A 15572-nucleotide genomic window follows, 5' to 3' on the forward strand; every position below is an offset into this window, starting at 1 on the left:
CCTTCCTTCCTTCCTTCCTTCCTTCCTTCCTTCCTTCCTTCCTGTCTGTCTTTCTTTCTCTCTCTCTTTCTTCCTTCCTTTCTTTATTCCTTTCTTTCTTTCTCTCTCTTTCTTCTGTTCTCTCTCTCTTTCCTCTCTTTTTAGTCTCTCTATCTTTTTCTCTCTTTCTGCTTTCCTCCACAAAATGACTAATATGGAAATGCTTTACAAGACCGCACATGTGTAATCTATATCAGATTGCTTACCATATCAGAAAGGGAGGAGGAATGAGAGGGAGGGATAGAATTTGTAACTCAAAACTTAAAAAAAAACAAACCAATAAATGTTAAAAAAAATGTTTTTACATGTAATTGGGGGAAAATAAAATATTATTTAAAATAATTATAGCTGACATTTACATAATACTTTAGTCTTTATATACCTTGTCTCATTTTGAGATAACAACTGTGAAATACATGCTATTCTATCTCCATTTTAGGGGTTAGAACACTGAAGTTCAGGAACCCCTCTGACATTACTTAATCTGTATCATGTATATACCTGTTTACTTCTTGTCTCCTCTGTTAGAATGTGAACTCCTGGAAGACAGGGATTATTTTCATCTTCTTTGTCTCTCCAACGTTTAGCACAGTGACTGCCCCAAAATAAGGGCTTAATAAATTCATGTTGATTGTTTGGTTGTACCTAGGTTTTCTACTCCTGAATCTTTCTTATAAAGCTAGGTCTGGATTATTGGGAATAATGAATCCCATGAAGTGATCATTTGTATTCCAACTCACACTACTGTATTTGAAGTTATAATGATGTGACATATGGTCATTGGTTCCAGCCCAATGAAAATATGCAGTTTGAATTCAAATAACATGTATATGCTCAGAGCTTCTGACTCCTTTAAGAAGGCAAGAAGCAGTAAATACAGTGAATGTGAATTCCTAGGGTTTTGTGTGGGTCTATAGGCATATGCTTGTTCTATGCCTGAACTTGCACGACGTCCTTGAGCAAGGACGGTATATGTTGTAGATTAAGCCTAAGAGTTGCATCTGGCCAGCTAGATTCATTTCCCAATCTCTTGTGAGAGGGGTGCTTTACTGCCAACACTGGAACCTACACCATAGTACTTTATACCTCTGTTTCTGCCTTTTCACAATCTACCTCATCTTTGCACACAAGTCATCTCTCCAAATAGCTCTGTGAAAGTAGGGGCTATGGGACTCTTTTTTCTCCCTTTCTCTTCAATCTCCATTGCTCTGCTACCTTTCCCTTCCCTTCTCCCCTCACACACACACACACACACACACACACACACACACACACACACACAGTTCCTAGAACAGTGCTTTGCATACTACAGGCACTTAATAAGTACTTTGAAAAGAATGTTATTTGAGCTTCTGACTTCAGAAATGATTCCTGAGTATTTAAATAACAAAGGCATCAGCTTTCATCAGTTATATGACTTTGAAATTGTATTCTCAATGATAATTATAATTTAACAAGTCCTGAAAGAAACCCTTTAACCGATAATTTCATTCCTACATCTCAGCACAGCATTTTGCAGCCCTCTGTCACCTTAAAGGACACATCCACACTGTTTGATGTGGGCAAACCAAAGTAAATACCTTAACCAGAATGAAGACTTTACATTTGGAGAGCTCTTCCTAATCATTTGTTAAGTAATCCTTTTAAAGCCCATAGAAAGAAGACCAGTACAATCATTTCCATTTTTCAGATGAGGAAATCAAGGTGGTGTGAAGTTACATAGAGACAAGACAAGAACTCAGCTCTCATAGTTCTATATTTAATCCATTAATTCACGACACCTCCCCTGTGCAGGGATTAGGATTTTTACAGTGATTGTTTGCTGCAATAACAAATTATTGTAAGCAACCTAATAAGCCACATTAATGAAACTGAAAGAAAAAAACAACAACAAAAACCAGGTTGGCAACAAGTGGATACAATAGCTTGAATCAGCACCAAATGTACTGACTGGCACCAAGCCATTCCAGTCTCTGACCTCTGAGCTGCCAGAGCACGTGGGTAATCTCTATTGCCTGGCCAAGTTGGAAAAGTGCTCTGATATTTAAGGTTTTCAGCAAAAAGGTGAAGAGAGCAAATTTGCTTCAGAGAGGATGAAAGAGACTATTTGCTTCAAAATATCCTTAATACTTCTTTAAGAAAATCATCAGGAAATTGAGGCTCCATAATCAATCATTTATTGAGCCTGTGAAATGGTCGTATGTATTCAAATTTGTGCTGTTTGAAGTTATAATTTTATAAAATGCGGTCATTATTTGCAGCCTAATGGACATATGTGGAGTGAATTTTTATAATGTGACCACTTTAGGGGATTTGTTGTTCACACTAATCGGGGACACCCTCAATGATGTATGGGAGCCCGCTCTAACCAGCAGGCAAGCAGATTAATAATTTTTAGAGTGAGCATTTACACATTGGAGATGACGAATGATACAAATCAGGGCTTGATTTACTGTTTTGTGGACTATCCAGATTTGAAAAAGTGATGAAAACATAAATAATGCACCTTAAACTCAAAAGTGTGTTCTGCCTTTGGGAGGTAGTAGGTAGCACAGTGAATGGAGCACTGGACCTGAGAAAACCTGGATTCAAATCCATCCTCAGAAACTTACAAGCTGTGTGCCATTGGGCAAATTACTTAACCTTTATTTGCTTTGGTTTTTCCAACTGTAAAATGGGGATAATAATACCACCTACCTCATAGTTGTTTCCTTGAGAATTGAATAGAGCATTTGTAAAGCGCTTAGTGCAGAGTAGGTGTTATATAAATGCTAGCTATTATTACTGTGTATATTTTTTTTTGAGGACTAGTTGTTAAACATTTGCCAGCATACTTCTATGTATATACCACCCATATGTGGGGTGTATGGCAAGAGATATAAGAAAATAAAAAGGCACATCCCTGCTCTTTTAACTAGAGTTTAAACTCTCTCCAACTGGAGAGAAAAGACTCATACACTTGTAATAATTAGAGAATAGTGTAAGACAGCAAATACTCGAGTGCTAAGTGGTGTGGTCCTGCTGTCTATGAGGTTAAAAGGAGTTCAAGGAAGGGAGAGATCTGTGGAAATCAGAGTAAACAGGGCAGGTTTCATAGAGGAGGTGTGTTTTGAATTCAACCTTGAAGAACTCAAAATTTTAGGGCTTGAATGGCCCTTAGAAGTCATACTGTCTAATCTCAGTTGGATGGCATTTCATGAGAAGATCTAGGGGAAGTGTGTGTGTGTGTGTGTGTGTGTGTGTTAGCTGACTACAAGTTAAATATAAGTTTGCAATGTGACCAGTAGTAAAAAAGATGAAGACAATGTTAGACAGCAGGAGATGATCAAGAACAGGCTTGATCATGAACAGGTCACTCCAGCAAACTCAACTGGTAGAACAAGGAAACGAGCTTACCTAGATTTTGGCAAAGAATTTGGCAAAATTGCTCATGCTATTCTTGTGAATGCTAGGGATAGATGTGAGTTAACCCTATGCATAGTACAGTTAGGATTAATCAAGTTATGAGATACAAAAAGTAGTCACCAATGATCCAGGGTTGACTTGGATGGAGGTATCTGGTAGAATGTCCCAGGAATCTGTATTCAGTCTATTCTGTTTAACATTTTTTAATCAATGCCTTGGATAAAGACACAGATGATTTGATCAGTTCTGTAGATCACACAAAGGTGGTAATGAGAGCTACCATGTTGGGTGACAGTCAGGATCCAAAACAAATAAACAAGCAAAACTGATAGGTTATAATGTTTGACTGAATATAGTTAGAATGACATTTAATACAGATAAATGTGAAGTTTTCTATTTAGGCTAAAATTTAACTTCATTAAGTACATGATGGGGAAAGCATGACTTTACAGCAGTTTTCCAGAAAAAGATCTGAGTGTCTTAGTGAACTGCAAATTCCATGAGCTAACAGTGTGATGTGACAGCCTAAAAACTAAATGTGATCTTATATATTCAAAGAAGCTCAGTATCCAGGACTATGGGGATTTCGGTTCTGCTACATTCTCTGCCATGGTCAGACCACATCTAGGGTATTATGCTCAGTTCTAGATGTCACATTTTAGGAAAGATGATGATAAAATGGAGAACAATCAGAATGGTTAAAGACCTTGATATCATGTTGTATTCAAATCATTTGAAGGAATCGGGAGTGGTTGAGCTGGAGAAGGAAGGATCTAAAAGGTATGTGATTGCGGTCTTCAAATATTCAAAAGGCTATCATATAGTAAAAGGATTTAACTTGTTCTGCTAGGTTCCAGAGAGTAGAACTAGGTAGCATTGGGTGGAATATACAGAAGGGTAGATTTAGGCTTGATATAAAGAAAGGCTGCTACTAGTTGGAGACATACAAAAGAGAAATGGGTTGTCTTAGAACTTAATGGGGTTTCCTTCATTAGGGTTTTCTTCAAGCAAAAGCAGACGATTATAGAGGAGGTTCTCTGTTAGGTGTAGGTTAGCCTAAATGGCGAATGGGGTCCATTTCCAACACTGAGATTCTCTGATGGAATCTTTTACTGCAGGGAGTCAGTCCTCTCTACACTTCACAGACTTGGGATTTGCCCACTGGAATGGCCTGGATTGAAGTCATTGGTCTGTTCTATAATCTCAGGATCACTCTAGGCCAAACAGGAAGCCTCTTGACTTCATGCAGATCACTCATTTTCCATCCATTTTTCCCTCTTGGGTTTAGACTTGTGAATTCATTGGTGCTGGGAAACTCCAGTGAGAAAGCTTTCTCCCTCAGTGCAGCTCAGCAACTGTTCCATAATTTGTGGTCTCAGAAGCTTGCTTGGGGTCCCTCAGTGACCTGCACAGGATTCATAGCCAGTATAAATCAGTGGGAAGATTTGAACCCTGTTTTTCCTGACTCTGAGACCAGTTCTCTGACCCGTAAGTCACTCTAACTTAGCTGCCAGCTGCATTGCTATATTCTCTCCCATTATCCAGGGGAAAGAAATATAGTGCCTCAAAGCAGAATTCAATAGCTCTAAGAGTACACAAAGACAAGACTGTGATAGAACCAGGGTCTCCCATACCATTTCCCCCAGGATAAGGTTATTTTTTTCTAAAAAGCAACAAAGCTGTTCTTGGTACCACCCTTGACATCACTTCCTGGTCTACTTAAAGCATAAAAAGTCCCACCTACATGGAATCAATATTCTTCTAACTTGGTGGATGTCAGAAGACGGCTTGAGTCACCAAACCCTGCCTTGCTTTCTAGATTTATTTCTGTAAAGAAAAAGGAAGGCAAGAGAATAAGCATTTATTAAGCACCTACTATATGCCAGGCCTGTTACTAAGTGCTTTAAAAATATTTCATTTGATCTTCACAACAACTCTGGGAAATAGGTGATATTATCCTTATTTTAACAGTTGAGGAAACTGAGGCAGACAGAGGTTAAGTAACTTGCCCAGGGTCACAGAACTAGTAAGTGTCCGAGGATAGACTTAGACTCAAGTCTTCCAGGCTCTAGGCCTAGCATTCTAACTGCCTTTATGGAGACAAGGGGGTGGGTTATCTAGAGGAGCTAAAGCCCTTATATCCTTGCCTAATATCATTTCTATGTTAGAGCAAAGCAAATCTCCTTTTGTTAACCATTTGATGACTTATGAGTGCCCCATTTAACCCTAAAATTGAATCTGAACTCATGAGATACTACCACCATTTCTTCCCCCAGCAAAGGCCACCCATTGCAGGCAGTTTTCAGTTCAGCATATGAAATGCCTAAAAATTAGAGCTGGCCAAAGATACAAGGTTCCTCCCCCCCCCCTCCTCCCCATCATAAAACTGCACAAGGACTTTTGGGACACCCTGTTGAGCACAGTAGTTCAGATGATTTCAAGTTTCTTGATACTTGGGCATATCTGAGACTTTCTAGAAAGTTAGGGAGGATAAAGGCATTCAAGACAAAAGTCTATTTTTCCTTCACTGGAAGAAAAAAGGAGAATCCTTCTGAAGCAATTCTGCAGTTCAAGCTGATGTGTGTTTTTGCCTCACTCAATTAGTTCTCCCATCCTTTCTTCTAGAGCTGGCTTTTTATCAAAAGGTCAGCCCAGTCCTTTTATTGTTGGTTTCTTTTTAACTATTAATGTATTTTATTGGTCAGAATTTGGGGCAGATGGGATGTCATGGAAAATGCCTCCTAAGTTTGCATCATTCTGATGTTTCCTTTTTGAAGTTTCTCCCTTGCAAAGAGAACTGTCTTATGCTTATGGTTTGTTGTACTGTCAAAGAAGCATCAGGAAGTGAGATGACTGTCCCCCGAGGCATTCCTCAAACCAAATATTTATCTGAGGTGGCCACGCCTACTGAAGGGAGCATGTTAAGTCAATAAATGATGGCACAAACATATGTGTATACCAATGGAAACAGCATGGATGGCTACTTAGAGTTGCTGAGAAGTAAGCACCATCTGGGGCCAGCTGAATACAGCTGGATAAATCACAAGGGAAATAGGGGAGTGGAGAGAAGCCTGTTGGCCATTTGCCCAGTGACCTGTGGAATAAGCTGTACTTTTTATGATCGAAGAGAGAGCAGCAATGGTCTATCAACTCCAAAACCCTTCCAGGGCCTTGTCACCATGGGAATTTATTCAGCCACCAGACTGAGTGGCCTCAGTGAAAAAAGAATGGTGAATTTGGAATGAGCAGATCTGGGTTTATATCTTGGCTCTGCTACTTACTATGACACCTTGGGCAAATCACTTAGTCTCTCTCAACCTGTTTCCTCACCTGTAAAATGGGAAGTAAGACTTTTTTGCGTTACTTTTTTGTTGTTTAGTCATTTTTTTGTTTTGTTTTTTTGTTTGTCTTGTCCAGCTCTTCATGGCCCCAAAGGCAACCTCTACACATGAAGCTATACCTCCCTTAATGAAGTTCCTTTAGGTATTTATTTATTCAGTTATTGAGTCGTTTCTGATTCTTTATAACCCCATGGATCTTAGAACACCATTGCTGTCCATGGGGTTTTCATTTTCCTACTTCCTTCACCAGTTCATATTACAGGTGAGGAAACTCAGGCAAACAGGGTTAAATGACTTGCCCAGGGTTACACAGCTAGGAATTGTCTAAGGCTGTATTTGAACTTAGGTCTTCCTGACTCCAGGCCTGGTGTTCTATCCATTGTGCCACCTAGCTCTCCCTGTGTTACTTACCTTGTAGGGTTTGTGAGAGGGTAGTGATTCGTAAAAACTTTATAAATGTTAGCCAGTCCTAGGGAACACTCAGTTTCAAATCTTTACTGTGTAAGTGACACCACACATTGAGATAATTTTTTTGTTTCAGTCATTGCAAGAATGGATGCTGTCATATTAGTTTATTTTTCTTTTTTTTGGAGGGGGGAGGTGAAGCAATAGGGGTTAAGTGACTTGCCCAAGGTCACACAGCTAGTAAGTGTCAAGTGTCTGAGGCTAAATTTGAACTCAGGTTCTCCTGACTCCAGAGCTGGTGCTCTATTCACTGTGTCACCTAGCACACTATTTCAAAGTAAGATGGGTAGTGTTAAGTCTTAGCATCTCAATTTTACAAATGAAGAATCCAGTCTCACTCACTCACCTCACTCTCCATCACACAGTTACAAAGTTTGGATGTAAGATTTAAACCTACCTCTCTTAAGTCCATGTCTAATGCTTTTTCCATTGGGGTTGGGAAAGGGCCCCCCCCCATTTTAAAGATGAGAACATTACAGCCTAGGGGAGTGAATTGATTTGCTCCAGTCACACAGTTAGTATGTGGCAGAATCGGGTCTAGAGTCCTAGTGTCCCTGTGCTGGATCAAATACTCAATGGGAAGTGATTTAGAAACAAAACAAAACAAAACAAAACAAAATTTCCAGGAATTAGGATTTTATATCTGTATAGTACCATAGTTTTTTATCCTAACTCTAAAGTATGTGTTAAACTCAGGTAACCACATACAGAAAGGAGTCCAATCCTTCCCCCTCCCCTACATCTCATTAGATGGAAGGATTTAGGCTCTCAGTTCCTTGTAGTACAATATAAGTAGTTCTGCCTTGTCTTTGATGATCTGAGGGAATGAAATGCAAGCTGGGATTGAGCAATTAAATGCATAAAAGTTGGAAAAATTTTGTCTTTTTATCTTTCCTAATATAGCTCAGTCAGGCCCAGGGAGAAATGATAGTGTCAGGAATTGACAAGCAATTAGTGCTGGGGTCCCAGCAGAGTCCAAGGGAAATTTGGTTGGGAAAGAAGGCTGGGGGTGCCAGTTCTCATTCTTTCTCAGTGTTATAGAGCAGCAGCAGGAAAAGTACAGTCAGCTAGAATGTAGCCTGACTCCCTTCTCGCTGTGTATCCAAATCCTACCAAGGATGGAATCATATATTTGACTTTATCAGGATAGCCTCATCTCCTTGCTGGATTTATTTTAACACCTTCCTAAACATTTTCCCTGCCTCTGGCCTCTCCTCATTCTCATCCATCCTCCACACAAGTGCCAAAATTATTTTCTTAAAGTACAGGTCTAATCGTGTCACTCCCCTAATCAATAAATTCAAGAGACTCCCTATTTCCACTAGGACCAAATAGAAATCCCTCTGTTTGCCAATGAAAGGTCTTCCCAATTTATTTTTCCAGCTTTATTACACATACTCCCTTTAATATACATTTTTAGTCTAGCCAAAGTGACCTTCTTACTCTTCTCCATGCATGGAAATCTGACTCCTCTCTCTGTACCTTTGCACTGGCTGTCTGTCCTGAATACGTGAATTGCACTTCTTCCCTCAAGAATATCTAATTTCTTTCAAGGCTCAGCTCATGAGCTATTTCCATGTGAAAGCTTTTCTGAGCCACTGGCTGTTAGTACCTTCTGCCCAAAATTATCTTGTGATGATTTTTGTATTGATTTTGAATGTACATATTTGTGCATGTTCAATAGATTGAAAATTCCTCAAAGGTACTTTTTTGTACCTTTGTACCCATCATGCCCAGCACAGTATCTGGTACACAGATGGTCCTTAATAAATGCTTGTTGGTTGACATTAATTAACTGACAGAATCCAAAGTGATTTCAAGTTTTCTAGCCTGGGAAAGAGAAGAAGGCAAATTGGGAAGGAGGCAGAAGCAGAAAGGAAAATGATAAGTTTTTTTGAAATGAGGCAAACTGAATTTGAGATTAGCAATGGATTCTAAACAGAGATGTCATACAAGTAGGTAGGAATTGGTCATTTAAGGACCAGTGCTGAAGCAGGATATATAGATTTGGAAGTCATATACAGAGAGTAAAAGCCCTGGAAAGAGAGAAGATCTTTAAGGGAAAAGAGCTTCTGACCAAGGATAGATAAATCTATATTATGTGATTTTCCAGGAAGGGGAGGTATCTTTGAAAATTAGCCAATAAGGAGCAAGCTGATGACAATTTGGACTACAATCCATACTGTGGGGGAGGAGAGTTACAGAACAGGTACATCTAATTGCCTGCAGGGTAGAGAAGCATTTGGATTCTGAAAGAGAGAGTTGATTCTTAACGTAGATGAGTAATACAGGAAGTGTTTCAACTCAAGTGAAAGCTGAAGCAAACTTTTTTTTTTTTTTGTATTCTGGTAATGGGAACCCAAGAAGAATGACTGATTTATCTTCACTATATTCCAATAAACTGAAGATCAGCCCTTTGGAGAGAGAGGGCCAAGGAAGATAAGCCATTGCCCCCAATTCAATTTACTGCCATGGTTTCCCTTCTGCTCCTGCATTGGGGAGGGTTATTAAATGTTTTCCTTTTAATCAGAACCAATTGTGACATTTTACCAGGGTTAACCCTGAATGCCCTAAGGCAAGGCACGTCATCAAATTGTCCTATTTGAGGGAAAGGTTTGTCCTCCACTGGAAGAACAGATGGATTAGATCAAATTTCTGCAACACCTGTCTGCTGAAGAAGAGGACGCAAGTTTTTCAGGTTGTCTGAAACAATCTCTGGACCAACAGGAATTCTTCCTAATCTTAGAGCTTCTCACTGGCTATTGCTTTGCTTTCTGTTTTATCCTAAGGAAATCAGTAATTTAAGGGGGAGATATTGCTTTGAGTCATATTTTCCACTTTTGCTAAAAAAATTTTTCCCCTAAATTAATGCTTCATTAATTTTAGGCCCAGACCGCTCTGTTTTAGGACTGTTCTCCTTAGTTGTATCATCATTCCAGAAGTCTAATAAAAGCCTTCCTCAGACCGGCCCAGGGGACTGCATACTTGGCCAAATTCTAAATTACTATGATGGGAGAGCTTGAAAATGTATAAAACTCAACTCATAAAAAAATTAATAAACTCAACCCATAATCATTAGTATCAGAGCTGAAACTAGCTCATGGCAAACAGAACTTAGAGCAAGGGCACCAATATCTGCGGGGAAGGGAGCTGTATTTCCTCCTTCTGATGATTGTTACCACCACAGGATACAACTGCCCCTGGGCTGTTACCCCCAGGGTTCTGTCATTATGGTGCTCTTCTCGGAGGGCCTACTTTCTCAATCTTCTAAGCTCTCTCCTAGCTAATTGCCTTCATGGTAGAACTGGTCTCTATGCTGTCCCAGATGCACTGCATTAACCTATATTCCCAACAATTTTGGTTCCTGTTTCAAAAAACAAAAATTAGTTACATCTCTGAGTAGCATTGGTTAACTACAGGAAAAGAAATAGTCAGTAAATGTGCTAATTTTACTGGAACCTTAGTGGGAAGGCTAAAAGCCCATGGCATGTCAGATTTTCCTCATTTCTTTGAACTCTCTTCCACTAAGACAAGAGATCTTCTTTGTTCTTGACTAACACCCTAATCTGGATCACAGAAAATTACATCAAAGACCCTAAGGCATTCAATGATTTGTTAGTAGAAACCCACTACCATGGTTTTCCTCTGCCTATCACTTTGGTATGTCAGTGCCAAAGCCCTCTTTCCTATAGTCTTAAGTTCCAGAAGGAAGGTCACATAAATACTTTATGGGTGTGCTTACTATAAATCCAATAGGGAATGTCAACTTGGCAAGTAAATTTATATTTAAATTTAGTTGTATATGCAACTGCTAAGGATAAAAAAAGAGATTAGAACAAACCTTATCTCTGAATTTCACCATCATCACAATTCAAATAATTTACATGCTTTAGTTATATAAAATAAGTGCTTTGAATATTCCAAGATGCTAACAAATGTGTGGTTTCTGTGATATGGCCACTCCCTCCAATACAGATTACAATGTATCCCAGAGGGCCTGTTCTCTGGTCCTCTGTTCCAAATCCTTCCCCTAAATCCGCCATAGACTTGCTAGGAACATTTCTCACATTCTCTTGCTGTAATGTGGATACCAATGGAACAAGTAGGTAGCCATTGATTATTTCTTGCTTTCACAATGTGACTGGTCCATCTTTTATTTTTTCAGTCATATTTTTTTCTGACTATTCTTTATCCTGATCCTTCTGCATATTTGCTGTGTTGCAGCTTGTTCATACCCACCATGTTCCCCTTCATTGTCTTTTGGGTAATCTTCAACTTCAATTTCTGAAGCACAATAGTCATACAACAACAGCAGAGAATATTAGTATTGGGGAAGATGGTCCTTGTTTTAGTGATGTCCTCTCCTTTTTTTTTTTGGAGGGGGAAGGCAGGGCAGTTGGAGTTAAGTGACTTGCCCAAGGTCACACAGCTGGCAAGTGTGTCAAGTGTCTGAGGCCATATTTGAACTCACGTCCTCCTGACTCCAGGGCTAGTGCTCTATTCACTGCTACACATAGTTGCCCCCTTGATGTCCATAAAAGAATGATGTAATTGCCCAGAGGAAATCCACCTTGCCTTCCTCATTCTATTCTATTCTGGGCCTGGCTCCATTTGTAGTCTCTTCCCAAAGATAGATGAACTGATGGATTAGCTCTATGTGTTCTCCATCTGATTACATATCATAGTCTGGATAACAGGCATTCTTCATGCCCTTAGCTTTTCCCCCTCCCCTGTGTCAGTTACTAGACTAAATTATTATTGTTTTTTAAATTATGGTCTTTTATTTTTATATCATCTAAATCTCCCCATCATCCTTTTCCCCATTTTCTCCCAGAGAGCCTTCCCATATAACAAAGAACTTTTTAAAAAGAAAAAAGATGAGGAAGAATAGGAAAAAAATCAATAAAACCAATGGAACACTTCTGACAATACATGCCTTGTGCCACAACCATAGACCTTCTTCCTCTGCAAAGCAGTAGGAGAAAGTAGGTTTCTTTTCCTATCTCTTCTTTGGGGACAAGCTTGTTCTTTGTAACTTTACACCATTCGTTTTTTTATTATTTTGTGGTCATTCTTTCCATTTCCACTCTTGCAGTCATTTTGTGTGTTGTTTTCTAGGCTCTGCATCGGTTCATGTAAGCTTACACCAAACTCCTTTGAATGATCATAGATCTTACTAAGAGGCTCAGCAGCATTCTGTGGTTTCATGCAAATGGCACAGTGATATGAAAACAAAAGCATCTTTAGGACCTCTCCATCCACAGGGAATTCTTCTTCCATTTGGACAGACTGCTGACTCTTTTCCATGACAGTGGTAGCGTGAAAAAAAGGTGAGGGCTGAGCTAAGTATGATGGGATGATTCTAAAAACTGTAGGGAGAGGGTCATTATCTCATACAAATGAGACATGAAAGAAAGAATTGAAACAGAAGAAGCTAGTAGGGGAGAGGGTGGGTGGTGCTAGAACCTTATTCTCATTGGGAATGGGTTAAAGGGAGAAAAACATACAAATCTAGAAGGGTATAAAAGTCTTGTAAATTCAGAAATAAGAGGGCAAGGTGATGGGAGGGGGAAGAGGGCATAGGAGGGACTTTTAGAGAGGTGACTAAGTTAAGGAATAGGGAGGACAAGGTAGCAGGTAGAAGTAAAGCAGGAGGAAAATACACAAAAAATAATTGTAGCTTAGAACGTGAATGGAACAAATTTACCCATAAAACAGAAATGGATAGCAGATTAAAATTTGAATTCAACAATACGTTGCTTTTAGGAAACATAATAAAAATAAGAGATACACACAAAGATAAAATAAATCACAGGAGTAGAATTTATTATGTAAAAAAAGCAGGGGAGTGACTAGGTGGCACAGTGAACAGAGCACTGGCCCTGGAGTCAGGAGGACCTGAGTTCAACTCCAGCCTCAGACACTTAACACAGAAACCAGTCTGTGACCTTGGGCAAGTCACTTAACCCCAATTGCCCTCCAAAAAGAAAAAAAGAAAATGGACTTCCTCAGTGACTGAATGGTAAAAAAAAAAAAAAAAGGCAGGGATAGTAATCGTGATCTCAGACAAAGTTAAAGTTTAAATAGATTTAATCAAAAGTGAAAAATAAGGAAATTATATATAAGCAATATTATTTTAGACCATTAGAACTACCTAGACAGTATAAAATACCTCAGCATATACCTACCAAAAAAGACACAGGAAGTATATGAACATAAACATAAAATACTTTTTACACAAATAAAGTCAGATCTAAATAATTAAAGTAATATTTACTGTTCATGAGTAAGTAAAATCTAATTTTTAAAATGACAATTTTACCTAACTAATCTATTTATTCAAAGTCATCCCAATTAAATTGCTAAAAAATATTCTACTGAGTTAGAAAGAATAATAACAAAGTTCATTTGGAAGAGGAAAAGGTCAGGAACTTCAAAGAAACCAGGAAAAAAGATGTTAAAGAAATAAATTGAGCAATATCAGACCTTAAATTGTATTATAAGAGAGAGCATTGTGGAAGTAGTAAAAGGATAATGTCAATTATTTTAAATTAAAATTTTCTTTTATAAATAAAACTTACATAGCCAAGAATAGAAGGAATGCAGAAAATTGGAAAAAAAAAACTTTTATGGACAATCAGATAGAATGTACCAGGGTTAGAATTTTGCTGTGGTGTAGGAAATGATAAGCTGATGGATTTAGAAAAACACAGAAAAACTTGTACCTATGAAGGGAGATGCTATTCACTTTCAGAGAAACAAATGACAGGTGAAAATAAGCATAATGTGGTCTTGCACATATGTCTATGAGTGTATATGTATATATGTATGTGTATGTTCATATATATATATATTTATATATCTACCCTTAATTGTAACCTTCTTTAGGGTTCAGGGGGTGGGAAGAGGGGAAAAAATAAAGTAAAAAACGCCCAACAGAGAACAAAAGAAAACCAACAAGGAAGCAAAGAAATCTGGGTCCCTTTCAAAGCAATGTGTAGTATTTTTATATAGGTTTCCTTGATTTGGAAATTTATTGTTTTATATTTAATCCTCTCTTATGGTCTTCTGTGTACTTTTATTATTATTTCTTTCCTCATTTTGTATTTATGTTTAAAACAAAAAAGATTACAAAAAATATATATAATGAATGCTGGAGTCCATTTCACCATCCATTGATATTTGGTAAAAATTGAGCAGGCTGAAATTATTTTAATTAAATACATTTGCTTTTTGTCATTTTTATTTTTCTGGTTTTGTTTTAATCTTGATCAAATAATGCCTGATATCACTAATTAGTTAATACCCTTTCATTAAAATATAATTGATTTCATTTTTATGTTATTTTGGGTTTGCAATGTCTAACACTTCCTCTACCTCTAATTATTTTCTTAAAGAATACATAGGGGTAAGGATTCTAGGTAGTCTATAAGCTTTTGGTCTTTCTCCTTGCTTACTCTTCTACCATATTTTCATATACATACATACTTAAATCAACAAATACTTTTGTTTACAAACAAATACTTATTTACTAACTCCCTTTTACCTACCTTTGCATTGAAGTAAACAAGTATCATATGATTTGTTGATTTAATTTAAATGGATTTTTGTCAAACTTTTCCTAGAATTTCTCTACTTCTTCATCCTTTGGAGCTGATGTTAATATATAAATTGCATTTATTTTCTTCATAGTCTTTTTGCAAATACTTATCATGAGTAATATAAGCAATATAAGGTGACCTAATGTCCCATGAAATGGTATCTCTTGTTGCCTTTGTACACTTGATGAATTTAAAATCGCCAACTCCTTTCTTTGCCTCTCTAAGGAGAACATGAGAAACATTCTTCCATTTAGTTTCAATGAGCTTTTGTTTTCTGGTTTCATTTATAGTGAGAATGTCAAGAATTATAAGACTCATTTCTTCCAGTATTATGCCCATTGGACAATGGCCTGACATTTATAGTACCTTCCAGTTAAGTTGCCTTTAATAGACAATTTAAAAACAGCATGATTCTTAGCAACCTCTGTTCCCTTTTCTGTTACACTGCTATGGTTATAGCAGAAGTGGAAGGGAGACTACATAAGACTGAGGGCCATTTTGTAGTTTTCTTTGTTTCATGGATCACCATAACAAAAAGAATTTATCACTAATTGGCCAGTCTTATGGTAATGAGTTTCTTTGTACTTAGGTAGGCTGATGCTCAAAAGGTAGATATAGATTGTTGCTGGAACCATAATTGAAACCTTTCCAAAATGGTAGACCTTACTTAGTTCTGATGGCATAGCCTTTAAAAGCCCAGGTTGACCTCTATGCATAATAT

Source organism: Petaurus breviceps, unplaced genomic scaffold (genome assembly GCF_028583685.1).
Source record: "Petaurus breviceps papuanus isolate PSGF00001 unplaced genomic scaffold, PetGlider_PUasm1.0 90692, whole genome shotgun sequence".
In the NCBI taxonomy this organism is placed as follows: Eukaryota; Metazoa; Chordata; class Mammalia; order Diprotodontia; family Petauridae; genus Petaurus; species Petaurus breviceps.